The sequence below is a fragment of the Pinus tabuliformis genome, chromosome 6 (assembly GCF_031772625.1).
Source record: "Pinus tabuliformis cultivar Carrire ecotype Pingquan chromosome 6, CPIR1, whole genome shotgun sequence".
Taxonomy (NCBI): domain Eukaryota; kingdom Viridiplantae; phylum Streptophyta; class Pinopsida; order Pinales; family Pinaceae; genus Pinus; species Pinus tabuliformis.
In genome coordinates, this window is record NC_142292.1 from 1732802188 (window position 1) to 1732821162 (window position 18975).

An 18975-nucleotide genomic window follows, 5' to 3' on the forward strand; every position below is an offset into this window, starting at 1 on the left:
GTTTTGGAAATCTCTCATGAAGTGTCCTTCTTGGCTGCAATTATAACAGATAATCTATCCTCGTCCTCGACCAGCTCCACCACCTCAACCAGTATCTCGACCTTGATAACCACCTCGACCATTGTGTTTTCCATGCTCTTTGGCTTACATCCTATATGCATCAACACTTCGATCCATAGTTAGTTCATAAGATCGACAATTGCTTTCATCATGTCCCACTGATCTGTAGAACTTGCAATACATGTCCCTTGGAGTTTGCACATACTTCTGCAACGGATAACAGTCTTCAGCGCGATGTTCACCCCTAGTTTTACATATCTCACACCATCAGTTGGATCTGAGATTCAAAGGATTCAGTGCTCCACTAGCCATGTAGTTTTTGAAGAGAGGACATAGTTCCTTAGAGCGAACTTCTCCTTTACACTTTGTACACCATACTTCTTCTCAAACTTCTTTACTTTTCTTCATATCTTGTATATGCAGGGTCAAATTTTCTAGCTGACTCTGGATCTACTGCATAGCTGCATTGGTATCCCCTATTGGCGAAGTTTCTAACTTCATCGCAAGTTCTAAGGCTTCGACTTGAGTTTCTACCTTTTGTTGTGACAAAGGAAATCTTATATGTGGAAGTAGTGCAACTATAAACCAGTCTTTATGTTACTGCAAAGCTATTTCGAAGCTCACCTTATCCAATAGTATTTTGAATCTTTGATCAAATCCCCAAAAAGACTCCGTAGGCTTTTATTTGATTTCTTTTAGCTTTGTGATGCACTGTGACTCAGATTTCAGCTTCTTGAATTCTTTTACCAGTGTTGTTTTAATGCTTGCAAATGGTATGCTCTGATTGCTCAAATACTTCATGTACCATGTTAGTGCTCTATCTCGAAATGTTGTAACAAGCTACACTTTCTTCATATTTTCATCATGGACATGCTTCACTATCCATATTGCTTCGCATAAGAACCAAAATTGCTCTGGATCCTCTAATCCAGTCCCCTTAAAAACATGTAACTTAATCTCATCGGCCATATTTCATTGCAGTGGGGAAGGGTAATGGGGAGGGGGAGGGGCGTGAGGGGTAGGGAGGTAGGAGGGGTATGGGGACAGGGAAAACCAGAAATACCATGATTATTACTTGATTTTGGCTTCAACAAACTTTCAGGTTGGAAGGGTGAATACTGTGGGGTTACTTCCGGGTTCTCAAGATGATTTTCTTCACTTTCAGATTCACTTAACAAAGGGCTATAGTAATATTCTAAAAAAGTCTTTGGATCTTGGCCACAAGATCTCTTTCTAGTGTTTATTTTATAACTTTTTCTACTTCACGTTGTTCCACTTTCTTCTTCAGATCTTCTCCCAATAATAAGTAACTAATAATCTCACTGCATTCGTAAAATCCCCTTTTCACGCAAAAGCATCTTAATCCAAAGGTTCAGAGATTTTAAGAACTTAGGTCGCAGTCCTTTGAAAAATTTTCATTCTACTTCATTGTAGGACACAATCAAGTCTACCGCAAACTTAGTTATGAATCCTCCTAAGATGTTATTAATCCAGAAATTAACAACTCTTGAGATCTTATTGTCAGTGTTCATGAGTCGTTGTATTAATTCAAGATTCCACTCCTTAGGTTTGTCTCCCTTGAGCAGTCTTTTATTTTTGTCAATCTAGATACCCACTTGTATAGCTTGACATGAAATGAACCGAAGAGGATTTCATTTTGATCTTTGAAAATATGCATCTCCAACCACCTCCTAGTTGACGGATAAGGGCTTCTATTCTCTTTTTCTACAATTCTCGTTCCTTCTGTTCTACCCACTCTTGAATTTATTTCTTCGATGGATGCCACATAAACATCCCTGAAACAGATCCCAGTCCCAACAACGGAACCATTTCTTGGCGTAGGTTGGGCTGTCCTAGGTTCAAAGTTTACTGCGCACCAACAAAACCCTCAATCACTAGCCCTCTTGGCAACGACCTGCCAGTAGATCGCAGTCTCACTTGAAGTGATTAGGTGAGGTTGCAGAACCAAGTTTCTGCAGCCTGAGGGATGTTGTGATGTGGAAGTTTTGTATTTTCTTTATGCTTTAACACTTACTTACTACTTCACATTCACAAAATACTTCATACTTATATATTACTTTGCAGAATTACATTTATCACTTAAAAATAACATAAACATCCATAAACTTCACGGTACTGAAATAAAGTGTAGATAATAAGAAAATTAACACATGAAGACTCATATTTTATTGTGTTTCATCCCAATGTGGGACTGTGTCCACAAGAAATGTTTCTTATAATATAGAATTTGTACAACAAATAGTTCTTCCCTATGCACACAATTGCAGGGTGTCTGCGCACTAAGTTGCAGATGTTCCACACACTCAGCTGCAGACCCAAGCCTCCACGCACTCAATTGTAGAGCCTTTCCCCTTTCTCTTAAGTACACATGAATAGGATACAACCATAAACATAGATTTCGATCAATACTTTGATGCCTTCCTTCTTTATTATTCATCCCTATATATACTATTGCATGTGGGACTACATCGCTACATTACCATGGACTTGATACCATGGTTTCCAAAGTACAAGGGACTATGGTCTAAACCCCTCATCTTATACAATATTATATGTTTTTACAAAAGGGAAGGGATTCCCCGCAAATCCCCCATATTGTGTGATGATTTTGTTGCACAGTCCTTGTGTGCTCCACTGCTCTACTGTGCAGCCCACTTCGTACTCCACGACATCTTTTCTACTACGCTCTCCATAAAATTCTTCTTGCCCAAAATATTCTCAAAATTTGGCCAAGTTGGGTTGCGCCCAACAACTCTTATAATTCTAAAATTTGAACATAGTAAAATAAGCCATACCTATATTTGCAATGCCAAGGTCACCTCTGTTGCTCCACAACTTGGTTTCAATGATCACTTGAAGTAGAGTACAATCATCTCTTAGGATAAAAATCCTCCACATAAGCACTAAATTATATATATATATATATATATATATATATATATATATATATATATATATATATATATATATATATAAACACTTCACAAGATCTTTATAAGGTACGTTTATCTTAGATTTTGGGCTTAGGGTTTTCCATAAATATTGCTTCAGAAATTACAATAAAAAATCCTTTGAAAACCCTAAACAATCCTTAAGAAGTAACTTTAGTCCTTAATCCTAAAAGATCTCCTTAAGTGAGTTACACAATGACACTCAGTCTTAGGTTTGTCAAGGGAGGTTGAAACCATATTCCAAACAATCCAAAATATTCCATAGAATGCCACAGATCAACTTAGAGAGAAACATAAATAGTTTTAGGTAAAAACATCATAGTGATTTGTTAAGACGAGGGTTTGTATAGTATTCAATGCAGGTTCTGAAATTGGCTTGAGACATACTAACTTAGACAAATTTGTGTCACTAATTAGAGACTCAAGAGCGCTGAATCTAGAAAAAATATAGGTCACAAAATTAGCCCTTAGTACAATTCAAGCCTAAGTTTCAGACGGGTTGAGGATAGCCTTGAGAATACTACCAAAATGCTCCTTTGATTAGGAAATGGGTATACCTTCAAAATAGTGAAAATTACCAACAAAATAATAACCAAATATGCCATAATGAATTATTGATATGCCAGAAAGTTCAACCTCAAATGATGCCACAAATAAAGCTTCAAAACTAGCCTATAACTCACACTAAAATTCAAATAAACTCTTGAAATAACTCTTCAAAATTGGTCTTAGAATAACTACAGAATAGGTCACAAAACTTCAATTTATGGTTCTAAAAACATCATAATGAAGATTCAGAATTTGTCCTCATTCACAATCACTACAAGGGTTCCGCTTAACAAGCTTCAGATAAGCATGTGATATCCCAATGCACAAAAACTCCACACACAAAAAATGCCTCAAATGTGTTGTGTGAATTTAACCCATGCAGTGCCTCAAATATATCTCAGGAAAGGGTCAAATGGCCTTAGAAGGTTCACAAAAACCCCAATGAAAACCCAAAACCAAAGTGTAAAACTAGACCCAAAATCTCCTCCAAAGTTTGATCTACTCCTCCATATCAATGTACTACTCAAGAGGCTACATATCACATTTAAGAGATATATCAAATTTTTTCTTCTAAGATGGATCAAATGAGGGATAAACGAGCTATATTTGTAGTTGTTGAAGATGCTTCTAGAGGGGTCCAACTGACTTGACAAAGGAGGGAGCCAACCTCAATTTAGATTTTCAAATTTGGGGCCAAAAATAATTCTTTTTGGAGGTTGAATTTAACTAGGAGACACAAAGGAAATAAATTACACTTCCATTGACCATTTAGTAAGAAAAAAGGATTAGGATAGGTCTATCAATGATTTTTTAGATTAATTTTTAAAATAAGGATGCCATAATCAAACTAATCTAAAGGCTATATGCCACATCATCTTTGAGGCTTCTTGACAACAAGAAGGGCATTCAACTTTGATCGAGCATATCTCCTCCAACCGTGGGGATTTATGAGGCGTTCCACCTACCATAAAATCTCCATGACGAGGATCATCAAATGAAGATGATCCTAACCCCAAAGACCTTGAAATTCCTTGTCATTTTTGTTATTGAAAGTGGGGCTTCTTTTGTTGCTTCTTGGGTTGACATAATTGAAAACCAATTCAACATTGTTTAGGTGGTTTATCAGTTGTGTTTTCAAGGAAAGCACTGCAGGAACATGTATCCCACTATCCTAGTGGTTTATCAACCTCATGGTAAGCATCACACTCACTCATCTCACCCTTTCGGTTGGTTTGTTAGTCATACAATAAGCACCTTAGTGGTTTATCATCCCATTTAACAACAACTAAGTGGTTTATTATCTTAGGCAACAAGAACTAAATGGTTTATCAACTTACTTAGCAAACACTCATGGTTTAGTCATCCTCTAAGCCTCCAACTAGAAATTTAGTTTTAAGCACATTATCCAAAGTCTTCTTACCACAACACAAGGAATGAGATCCAAAATATCAAAGCTCTAGCTCAAGGATAATCTAGTCCAATACAACATTGTTCACCTTCTTCCAGTAATTCACTTCCTGTTGAGTCTAGGTCCCTGGTTTCTCAATTGTGAATTACATTCCTCTTCACATTCATTCATTTTCCTCTTCCTAGGTTGACTTGCAACTCTCATGTCATTTCCTCTAAGTTCTATTATCTCCTCTCTTTTACCACTAACCCATTTCCCTTTTCCTTCTTCAACCATCATTCCTATCTCAATTCTTGAGGAAGGAACTAGGACAGGTATTGTCCTCCATGCTTGCTTCCAAATCCAAAACTTTGATGCTTGTCACTGTGGGCATCATTGTGGTTAGGGTGATATGTGATAGAGAAAATGAGATAGGTGTGTTCTACTCACAACACTCCACCAAAAATGCAACAAACCACACAACCTTCCCCTTCATACCTTTGGATCTATATCTCTCCCCTTTAACTCAACCATCAATTAAATTTTCTCTTAAATTTACACATGCTCCCAAAATTCACACAGGGATATTTATAATCACAACATGTGGCAAAATGGCTATTACAATATTTGGTTGGTGTTAACAACAGAAAATCATACACATGTTTTCACAGTCCAGAAGATGCTAAAAGATGTCCAGCAGAATGCACAAGTTAATATTTTCCAGCTGAAGACATCATGAAGTTATATATATATATATATATATATATATATATATTCTCCTAAGGTCCAAATTTTATAAAGTTAAAAATTGAGGACTTCATGGTTGTTTCTTTGATAGCTGTGCACCGCGTGGAATTTTCTTCAAAATCCGCGTGGTCGAGAAAATGGATGACTCAGCAAATTCAGGACCACTTCACACACTTGGAGGTGATTCCCTGACATGATCTTAGTCCAGGACAATCAAATTCGAGTTGCCCTGAAGATATGTAGCCCTCAATGGAATCATCTTCTCATACTCATGAGTCAATGTCATGCATGAATGACAAGAGGGAAGATGGATTCAAAAATTCTATATAAATAGGCCATGGGAGAACCAAAATATGAGACAATGTTATGTTGGCCAAACTTCTATCAGAGCAAACCAACATTCTATTGTTGAAGCCAAAGAAAGTTATAGCACTAGCATGTTGCCCATATTGCTTCTAAGCAATCCATCATCTTAGTGAGAGAAGAAGAGTCCACAATTGGAGAGTCTTAATACTTCTTTGAGAGAGAGGAGAAGCCTGCAAATAGATTGACGAAAAGAACCTCTTTGCTGAGGATTTTTGTGCACCATATCTCAAAGAATGATCTTCAAGTGTTTAAGATTCATCTATTATATTCAACTTCTACTACCAGCAATCAATAAAGGGAGTTTTTTCCATTATTTTGTTGACTTGTTTTCTCCATTTGTTATAGATCTAACCCGGAAATATTATAGATCTGATATGAAAATATAAGATAATGCAAATAAACCCAGAAATAATATGAAATGATTCTTTATTGATCAAACCCTTAAGGTAGGGCAACACCATACATTCACTCCTTAAGGAAGGAGAACACTCCACAAGCCATATGCATGTTCATACAATAATCCTTGACAATCTCTTCACATAGAGTCTCTAGCCTCTATATAGGCCTCATACATACAATACCATGGGTCATTACCATAGTTCCCTCATACCATCAAACTAATACCATGGGCCCATTACATTATTACTAATTACTTGTGGTCCCTTATATGATATGGATTAACCACCTTATTTATTACTATGGCCCATCCCATTATTACATTATTACCTTGGGTACCTCCCTTGGTACCCCATATTATCCCCCCTAGGTATATAAGGTTCCAACCCCCTTAGCATGTTTCGTCCCCGAAACATGGGAAGAACACAAATAATAAGATCTACTCAAAAGAGTAGTCCACTGGTACCATGCACGTGCATCTAACCATCCAAGAGAGAGGTGAACCCTTGGTCTCGCTGGTGCCTCGCTCACTTGAGATGGAAGTTGACCATGGTAGCTCTTCTGTGTTGATGTGTAGTAGGTGGATCTTCGATCCTCTCTATCTGTCCTGCGGAGATTGTTGTCCGTGTGGCTAATTGGTTGCCATCTTGATGGTTGTCTTGTGAGGTGATTTGGGTGATGATATGTTGAAGTTTTAACCCACGATGACTTTTTCTTTAATTCACCCCTTACTGGAGCCTGACTGTTATGTTGTGGTGCCCATTGTGGTGTCTTATCTTCCAATATTACTTCCACTACTGAGCCCTCATCTGATGTATCAGCACCTGTAACCTTTTCTGCTTCAGCCTCTGTTTGTGTTTGATTGTCGACCATCAACTGCTCATCATCTGATATGTCAGTCCCTGGAACATCTTATGCGTCAACCTGTTTATTGATGGAAATATCATGTAATGTAATTTTCTTCTTTTTATACCAGAGCTTTAGGAATTTCTTCTGCATGTTAATATTTATAGTACCCACATATTCCATCCAAGAATATCCTAAAACAACATCCATATTATCCATCTATAAAGTATAAAAATCACCATGCAACACATACTTATCCATAGAAATCTTCAAATCCTTATACACTTGAACATCCTCATCGTCCACCTATGTGTTTTCAATGTGTTTTGCAGGAACTTGCAATTTTTTTGCCAAATTAACATTGATGAAATTATGCTTGCAACTAGGATTTATAGAAACAATGATCTTCTCTTTCTGAATCAATCCATGAACCTGCAATAAGGAGATACCAAAAGAAAATAACCCTTTAGGTTCCTTGGTTTCCTTCTTTTCTATAAAATATTTGCTAGGCTTTGTGTCTGTCTGTGTGAGATTATCCACAAGATTAGCTTTATGGTCAAAGTGGTCCATAATATCTTTTTTGAATGTGTCCCAAGTCAAGGGCCTTCGATAGCAACGTTGATGCCATTGCCACCATTGCCATCTTTCATTGTCCAAGTACATTATTCCCACACTCAACTGAGTCTCATCATCCATGATGTAATTCAATCTAAAATATTTCTCCATTTGTGCTAGCCATTTGGCTGGATGAGAGGCATCAAATTTATACAAGTCCTTGAAATTCTGACCTAGGGTCGCCATCACAAAAAAAATTGGCGAAAATTTGAAATGGTAACAATTCTGTCAATATTGCTCACAATTCGTATTATGGCCTATTTTCAGAAATGGAACAACCATTCTGCATCTGCCCATGTGATATAAATTCTGATCCAGACACTGGATTTTGAGATCTGCGCTGCTACTCTCCTGCCGTCACCATAATTTCTGCAAAAAAGAGCTGATTTTAAATCAGCGATATCTCCCTCATTCGGACTCCGATCCGACTGATTTTTTTTTTTGAAATTGGGAATTTTTCACAAAGAATCCAGATCTGCAATTATATTTTGCAGATCTTGTGCTAGGACGTCCAGATCTGCGCCGCAAATTCACTACCCCGAAAAATTGTCTGCAACACCACTGATTTTTAGATCAATGATATCTCCTTCATCTGGACTCCGATTCAGCTGATTTTTTTTTTGAAATCGGGTATTTTTTCACATAGAATTCAGATCTGCAATTAAATTTTGTAGATCTTGCACCAAAATGTACAGATTTGATCTGTAAACTCACCGCCCCCGAAATCCTGCAAAAAAAAAAAAATCTCCACTTTTGCCCAAAAAAGTGCTCTGATACCACTTGTTATAGATCTAACCCAGAAATAATATAGATCTGATATGGAAATATAAGATAATGCAAATAAACCTAGAAATGATAAGATCTGAATATAGAAATAGAAATGCTTCTTTATTGATCAAACCCTTAAGGTAGGGTAACACCATACATTCACTCCTTAAGGAAGGAGAACACTCCACAAGCCATATGCATGTTCATACAATAATCCTTGACACTCTCTCCATGTGGAGTCTCTAGCCTCTATATAGGCCTCATACATACAATACCATGGGTCATTACCATGGTTCCCTCATACCATCAAACTAATACCATGGGCCCATTACCTTATTACTAACTACTTGTGGTCCCTTACATGATATGGGTTAACCACCTTATTTATTACTATGGCCCATCCCATTATTACATTATTACCTTGGGTACCTCCCTTGGTACCCCATATTATCCCCCCTAGGTATATAACACCATTGAGCATTGTTTGTGTATTTATCTCTTTGTTTTAGTTTATGTTTGTATATGCATTGTTTTCACTATTTGCAATGATTTGTTTATCTAAGTTTGTTCACTAACAACACCAAATATAGTTGTGATCCTTTGCAGGGAACAACAAACTGCTAAGGAGGTGTCTTTTCGTACACCATTACCACAAAAACACTACCATATTTGGTATAGCAAGTTGGAAGGATAGATTGTGATAGGTAGAGTGCAATTTTCTTAGGGAAGAACCTAGTTTATAATTTAAGACACAACATAATGATGTTTAGTATCACTTTGTGAGATATATGATTGAAGGCAAGAAGGCGCTACTTGTAAAAGTGGACATTTTGAAGAATGTTGTAGATTCATTATAAAATCTGAGAACATTGAGGAATTTTCCTAGTGTAGAGAAACAATGGTCATTACACCCTATATTTTTAGTCATGTATTCATGCGATCCCTTGTATGCAAAGAAATCAATAAGTGGGAAAATGTTGGGTATGTGCTATATTTTTTGCATGACTATCCTCATGTTTTGTACATTGCACTAGGTGTAGCAAGTGGAATCCCCCCCTCCATAAGGTTTTGGGGGCAATGTACCCCAAAAAAATGGAGCAATTTTTTGTGGTTTTTGACACTCAAGTTTTACTTTTAGTGATACTTTGGTTCAACCAATGGTTTTCTAATTCCAGTTAAGGAACTACAATTGTATTCTAATCCAAGGTAAATGAATTGGTTCTTTATGGATGTCATGGGACATACATGTTGTATTGTAACACTATAAAGATCGAATATACTAAAAAATATTTATGGTTTCACAGTCTGGGTTTCCAGAGTAAAATCTTTGTGGTAGTGTGTGTGTGCGCCAACGCATCTTTTCTATTTAAATTAAGAATGTATTTGCAGCAGCAATTGTATCGAGTTGAAACCTACATCTTGGTGGGTGTTAAGTGTATTCCTAGAAGTAGAAAACCCTCTCAATGCCTTATCCAATTTTGAGCATAGCTAAGACTAACCCCATGGAATGTAGTAATGTTAAAATAGGAAAATACAAGGGAACCTGCATGTTATTGCAAGGAGATATATCAAATAGCGCAAACAACGTATCCATCTAGTGGTATTTCCATAGTTGGAATATGCACTAGTCCATGCAAAGACACCTTTTTCTTGGATCAACGTGTTGGTTGGTTCTATGGTTATTGAACACTTGTGATTCCTCTCTTTGGTTACATGTAAAAGTTTCATCTTTTCCGTACTATTGCTAGTTGAGTAGTAATCTCTCATTCTAACCTTTTATTAAGATATATTATATAATTGGTCATGGAAATGGCTAATGGAAACCACAGTATTGTCAAGTGAAGTGGTCAATAAAATATGAGATGGTTCTCTAGTTTTCCTTAGCTCAATAATTAAGATTTTAAGTTTGTCTAAACATTGATTAATCTTTATTTATAAATCTTATAGGGTTACAATTTAGAGTTGGGTCAAGGTTTTCCTCTATACCAACATAATAAAAGCTACATATACATAATAACAATTTTTTTTAAATTATATAAATTTATATAATTTATCAAATATAAAAATGATATTTTAAATAAACAAGAAGTGTAAATGAGAGTTCCTCTATCAAAAATATAAAGGACCAATGATGCCAACATTCTTCATGCTTCTTCCCACTAAGATTGAGCAAAATGAATAATAACACACATAATTAAGGAAAATAAATAGAAAGAAACCACTATAGGTTGAGGGGGAAATGGAGAAAATAGGGTCATATTTATTTTTAATAGTGAAACGTGCATGCATTTTTAATACGTGTGCTTTAAAACTACATAAACCTTTTTAACATGTCCGTGTTCTTTTTATTTAACAATGAAGTGCGTAATCTCAATCTAATGAATATGTCTCTTTGCGTTCTATGGGTACGATTTGGGGGTGAAGGGAGGGTTCTTAGCGCTAATAGTGGGATTTAGTCTGAGGGCTTGGAATAGGTAAATTCTAAGGAAGTTTCAATGGAAATTGGATAGTATGGTGAGTCACCACCATCCATGGTGATGCTCCCTTTATGGAATTGTTAACATCCACTATATTGTTTAACCATGAGAGTAATTTATTATGGATAGTACATCTATACTCAATACTATGATTCATAAAAAAAAAATAATAGTAGTGGGATGGTAGTGATAATGAAACATAATGGCAACAAAAGAAGTAATAGAGAATTAAAAATTGAATGTAGTTGTTTGTGCTATTAAATATCAAATCTACCATAAACCTTTAATCAATGACCTATAACTTCATATTTTCCATTAGTTTAAATGTTGAGGAAAACATTGAAGGGGATATCGTTTATTATATGCCCATATGGATGGAAACAAATGGCATGGACCAAGACCCTTATCCTTTTCTACAAAGACAAAATGAAGTTTACAACAAATATGTTGGGGATAAAACTGAGGAGGAGATCGTTTATTAGATTCTTATATAGATGGATATGAGTGGCATGGACTAGGACACTTATCCTTTTTCACTAGAATAAGATGAAGTTTTTTTGTTTTTTTTGTTTTTTTAAGCATTTTGTATTGTGTTAAATGAAGATTACATAGACCAAAATTTTTATGTTAATGGTCTACTCGAAGGGAAACCAAATTAGTAGCATGAGTTCAGAGTATGGAGGTTGCTAAGACCTTATATAACTAGAGCATTTTGAAAATAGAGACCTATAAAAACAAGCTAGTTGTGATAGACCTCAACATACATCGACATGAGAAGACAAAAAAGAGTATCAACAACTATTGGGAAAAATATACAAGCATCCATGTTGGCTGGTCACTACCCTCATCCAAGCAAAAGGATATGTTAACTGATCTCCTAGCTAGAATGGTTAGCTTGTCATCAATACTATCAATTATTTCCTCCAAGTTTACAAATGTGATAGACTTCTCTTGTTGATCGCTCCTATACCTTCCTATGTCACCTGCAATATTCAATTGATGTTTAACATTGTACCAACTTCGTGCCATGATCGATGAAGTGGCAATAGCACATGCAATGCAAGAAGTATAATGGGAGTCGAAACTCCCTTTCATGTGAGTTGACATCATATGAAGGTAGGGGGGGAGGGAGGGAGGGAATGCCTGCTCTTGGGCACCCTCCTACACATATTTAAATAATTTTTTGTCTGTTTATTTGTTTTTTTTTTAACATCATCTATGAAGGATATTGTCAATTTTATTATAGTTATTTTGTAAATTTTTGGACTTCCTCTAAAAATTAAAGTCTAAGCCAATCCTCACTTTTGTATGATAATTCTATCCAATAAAACTACAACAATTTTTTAATACAAAAATAGCCAGTCTATTTTTTAAATAAATATAGTTATTTATATACATAATAATAAACATAAATTTACCTTGAATCAGGTGATAGCACAAGTAAACAACCCTAAGTTGGCCACGTGATGAAGGGAAATGAGTCTTAAGTGCACGTAATGGACATTCAAGGAAGCCTCGTCAATGGGACTTTTGCATCCATTATGTCCAATGTGATGTAACTCTCAATCGAGAGTAGGATTTGGTTTTGGGTGTAGGAAGATATGGGTGGAGTATCTAGTGTAAACTATTATGGTATTATCCCAAGCTGGATCATGAGGTCATATATGTTAATCATAGCAAGGATGCTCATAGTTGTGAAACTAAGTGGGGACATTTTGTTAAAAGAGAGAAAATCCAAGCATACAAAAGCCTCATGTTTCGATGTCTTGCTAGTGTCTTCGAATATTCAACGATGCAATGCATGCGTGTGTGTGTGTGTGTGTATATATATAAATTATGAGTTTTCTCAATGGCTCCACTCCCTTATACGTTTGATTCTTGTAACAAACCCAAGGGTTTCTCGGTGAATCTGCTCCCTTATACGTTTTTGCGATGTCATTGCATATGATTTTCACATAGACTGTGAGTTTTCTCGGTGGCTCCACTCCCTTATACATTTTTGGCATGTCATTGCCATCTTGCCAGTGTCATCAAATATTCAACGATGAAATGTGTGTGTGTTTGTATATATATATAAACTATGATTTTTCTTAATGGCTCCACTCCCTTATATGTTTGATTCTTGTAGCAGACCCGAGGGTTTCTCGGTGAGTCTGCTCCCTTATACGTTTTTGCAATGTCATTGCATATGATTTTCACATAGACTGTGAGTTTTCTCGGTGGCTCCGCTCCCTTACACATTTTTGGCATGTCATTGCATATGGTTTTTGCATAGACTTAGTTTTCTTGGTGGCTCCACTCCCTTATACGTTTTTGCCATGTCATTGCACGTGGTTTTCACATAGAATGTGAGTTTTCTCAGTGGCTCCACTCCCTTATACATTTTTGGCATGTCATTTCATATGGTTTTCGCATAGACTGAGGTTTCTCGGTGACTCTGCTCCCTTATACATTTTTGGCATTTTGTTGCATATGGTTTTCACATAGATTGAGTTTTCTCGGTGGCTCCACTCCATTATACAATTTTGGCACATTGCATATGGTTTTTGCATAAACTATGAGTTTTCTTGGTGGCTCCGCTCCCTTATATATTTTTGGCTTGTCATTGCATATGGTTTTTGCATAGACTAATTTTCTCAGTGGCTCCGCTCCCTTATACGTTTTTGGCATGTCATTGCATATGGTTTTCACATATACTGAGTTTTGTTTGTGGCTCCGCTCCCTTATATGTTTTTGGCATGTCATTGCATATGGTTTTTGCATAATCTATGAGTTTTCTTAGTGGATCCTCTCCCTACATTCAATTCGGCATGTACAAGTTTGTTCAAATATGAATAAGACAACAAGTCCTCTCCTTTGTTGTCTTGTTTATTACTTCCATTAGATGCTAGTTTCCTACATCTTTTTTTAAAGGCAACAACAACATTGGTATAGTGACATACTCGGTATGTAAGTGTCTTCCAGTATAATAACCAGAACCAAGCATCCCATCTTCATCATAAATGGAATATAGAGAGGCATACATTACAAGCATTGCTAGATCACATTAAAAATAACAAATTATTGGTGATAAGCCAACATCCAAGCAAAAACATAAGCACAATCCAAGTTTCTTTCATCAAATATCTTGTTCATGTACCAAAATTGTACTATGAAACATTACAACCATAAATTAAAATCCATAAAAGATCACAATTTTGTTACTATTTTTCCTAACAAAGTATTAATATTCAAGAAATGGTTGGACTTCAAATGTGGAATATCACTTGTGTATACCAATGTTCTCCATAGAGACCACGAGTTGGTCAGACTGACCCCACATGGATTCCAGACAAGTGGCTCCTTTGGTGGACAAGTAGCTTTGTCAATAGACAATAGCCACAAATAAACATTACTCTTTTAACACAGTGAAACAAATTTAGCAAGCTTGCAAACATAGGTAGTGCCTTGGTGACTTTCATGAATGGAGGTACTCATTTATGTACTCTAGCTTTATTTTTTATCACATATCATGGTTCACAATTCACTTGGTTTCACTGGAAATGTTTTGTTATTCATGCTCAATATTTTTAGTTTTTCTGAAGATCCCATTCTAGTGGAGTCCTTTATCTTGCTATGATATCAAAAAAAAATGAACTACCACAAATATTATGTCAAGCTAAAGCCTAAAACTAAAATCAATTACGAAAACTAACATAATTTACAAAGACAAACATATTGATTCAATGACTAGAAAAGCAAAATGAACATGACCAACTCTCACAATTTAAATTGTGAGACTAGAAAGTGGAAGATGAACAACCCCCAAGGCATAGTGAGGAAATATAACATGTAAAATATATGCAACAGGAACAAGACTAAGGATGGCCAACTTGTAATCCTAATGTGCCCTTTCTAAAACAATGCCTTTTACAAATTCTAAATGCACATCAATAATGATCCAACAACTAATATTACTTAGGTTTGACTAAAATTGGACCGTTGAACAATATGGATGATGATAGTCTGGTTAGTCTCAACTTCACTAGAAAATTGAATTTTAACATAACTAAAACCAACTCACTTAAACTAAATCATGATATTGGAATTTGAACTACATGCAAGGCCTAGTGAAGTAATACAATGTGTGGAATGTGCAATAGAAACAAGACTGAGGGTGGTCAACTTGCAATCCTAATGTACCCTCTCTAAAGTGATGCTTGCTACAATTTCCAAATGCACATTAATACCTATTCAAGAACTACTATTGAGTAATATTGGACCATACTGAACAAAGTGGATGATGCAATATGGTGCCTCAACTGTACTTGATGTGAATTTGAGGAGAATATGACAAGCAAACCATTAAAAAAATATATAATACACACGTTTTTTCACTGACGATGGAGATATGCATTAATATATATATATATATATATAGAGATACACACACACAATATTATTTTCAAGACTATAAGTATGGCGTCACACATAACATCCTTCATTGTTGATCACCCAAAGTTAAAGCTAGAGGATATCGTGCCTTATAGAATTATGGTTATCAACAACAATCAGAAGAGAGAGTATTTTGTGTGATGGAAAGATACTCTACAACGGGAGAATGTGTAAAAACTCTTTTTCCATAAAAACCCATGTATATAAACCTAGTTATGTAAATTATTTATTTGTGAAAATAAATTGATGACTGGCTTGAATGGAGGGACATATGAATCCAAAATTCTAAGAGGGAAATCCTATCGTGGGTTGTTGCATGGATATTGAATTCATGTTGCATGTTGGTTGGTTTTCCTATGGAGTGTCGTGAGAAAGCCATACAACCCACCCTTAGTTGTCATAATTATCTTCCTAATGAAGTACTGGCCTATGCTGACAAGCATTGAAGTCAGAGTGAGTAGCCTTAGTGGAGGATGAAATCATATTTACCCATCTCCTTATGAACTGTGGACAAAGTGAAAGAAGGCAGTGGATGGAAAAGGCTCTGAGTGTGAAGGAAGAAGGATTGAGAAACTTTAGTCTTCTGGCATTGTGGAAAGGAGAATGGTCAAAGTGTGCAGAGAAGGCATAGAGAAATTGGTGTAAAAATTTTGTTATGCAGAGATCACTTAGACGAGTTGAGTACGAGAAAATATATTTATAATCATACCTCGCATCATGAATTGGTCAATGATTTTGGGTGAGCACCCCTGAACATGACTTAGCATGTGTGACGAGTGGGTGCGGTTAGTTAAAGGCACACCCCAACCAACACTTGAGCGAATGGTTATGTATATTGCATGGAGGAGATGTGTGTCAACCAAAGAATTTTGGTGAGTCAACTTTCATAGGTGTCGTGTGTCAACCCCATATGAATTGAAGGAACATGACCCTTTTCTCTCTATACAGGCAAGCGTGTGGAGAGGAGAAAGCATAAGAACTTGGTGGATCACATAAAATTTCATGATTGCTTCATGGTGAAGAAGGATGAAAATTATCTTGTAACAAATTGAAATTTGTTGTGGGGATAGTTCTGGAGTTTTTGGGCATGAAATTAAGGTCAATATTCAACCTTAGTTGCATATTGGTTGGAGAAGGAGACTAGTAGGAAGTTTAAAACATGTGTGTTTTTGGTAGGTCTATGATACTGACTCGTGTTGTTTAGTGGTGCATGTAGTTGAGTGGAAAATGAATTGGCACATGACCCAAGTTTTGTTTATAGGTATCGTAGGTAAGGTTAGGTGATACCCAAGTCCTTAGTAGCTGAATTGTTTTTTATTTAGATGGAGTTTTAGGTTGTGGGTGCTTCATAGAATATGTTTTGAAAAAACTCACATTAAGCTGCTAGTAGTGTAGAACACATGGTGGTCGCATGGATCCACCTGGGATTATCACACCCAAAGTGTGATGTGCTACATGACATGTCAATGGATGTGGCTATTGTTGTGTCACTAATGATGTGGAAAATCCACATAGGATTAACCAAACTAGAGTGTGACATGGGAACATAAATGGATATTGACATGATGATGAACTAACATTATATCACAAGAATTGTCAATATAACTAGTGAGCATTGGTATTTCACCAAGAATGTTGCAAATCCCAAGGGCTCCTGAACTCAAATTATCAATCTAGGGTTCGTAAAAACTTTGAGGTGACAATGCTATATGCACAATAGATAGGATTCCACTCATGCCACCCTCAGTTATGACATTAGATCAAAAGTGCTCATAGACCATTCCTCCTACTGAATTAGAATGAAAGCTTGTTGATAAAGGTACAATTGGAAATTACTTCTAGCTATGAAAGTGGAAATTCCATTGACTCAACTTGTAAATTCTAACTAGTCAATTCATGAAAGGACAAAGGCTAATCTACTTGTAGGAAAGCAGCTATAGGAGGTCTGTAATTCTATAGGAGGGAGTCTTAGTGGATTTTGAAGGTGAAAATTATGTCTAGAGTGTATGGAGAGGTGGATGGAAGTTGAAGCAAATGGAGGGAGGTTAGTTTGAGCCCTTAGCCAAGCTCAATACCTCTGAGATGCTTGTATTGCACTAGGATGAGTGCTCTCGGTATACTAGGAAAAATGACTTATAAAAACAGAGTTTTGGGACATAATTTGTAAGTGGAAAGAGAATATGAAGGAGCTCAAGATGGAAGTGGTATAGGTGCCCTTCCTTGCAGATCAACAAAACCCTACAATCAATCACATGCATGCATCCATTTATCATTAACAAAATGAAATAACATATGATCGAAAAGATGAGTTGAATTTAAATAACATCTAATTTATACCATGTCATTGATCTTAATCACTAAACTGACTTCCAAGCTACAAAAATGAAATGAAAAAAATGACAAATAACACTAATCTAATTCCAAGAAATCATAAAAAAATTATTTTTGGATTGTGGTTGTGAATCCTTTCGCTCATTCTCCCACAAGAGAGGTGATGTAGAGGCTGCAACCACAAGTTTTTATAGATTAATCTCTATTGAAATGAAAAAACTATGAACTACTTGGAATCAAGAAAAAACATAAGTACAAAAAGAGGGACCAAAGCCTCTGGGTTGGGCCCAAACCCAAGGATCTCATCCGTCTGAAACTAAATCAGATGCAACTTAAAATCCAACTTCTCATTATCAAAAAGTGTAGGTCTAATACATCACATAAAAGTTTAAAGTAATAATGTTAAGCTTGAAGCTCAATAAATATACCTAGCTGGAAAAAAAACTTTGAATCCTAATGAGCACTTTTTCTATTTTATTTATACAAAAGGGAAGTTGAAGCAACTCCCTTGAAAGTAGGAGTGGTTCCCTCCTTGATCTTGAAAATGGTGGATCATGTCCCTCTTGATATTCACTTGGACTAGGGATCACTCGGCTGCCAATGAATTCGAACTAGTGAGAGAGGATATTATGATCCCAAGCTGAGTTTAGGGAATTAAGGAGGTGGAAAAAGCCCCTTGATTCTCTCCTAGTCGTCTCCATCAAGCCCTTGTATAGTAATAGCCTGAAAAATGCTTCATTTTCCTGCAATTAAACCACATTATGCCACATACTATGGAAAACATCTTTTACTCCTCTTACTAAGCATAATATAACAAATAATGTGAGTTAATGTAAGAGAAGGATAGTTTTAAGGCTAGAGGATGGTATAATGATCTTCAAAATATACCTATTGATGGGACTCATCATCACCCCCTACTAAAGGTGTTGATCATCCTCTGAGCAACTCAGTCATCCATGTGAATCTCTTTCATGTCCCTACTGGCCTCCCTGACATCCCAAGGCTCCTCAAATGGTGTGCCCTATTG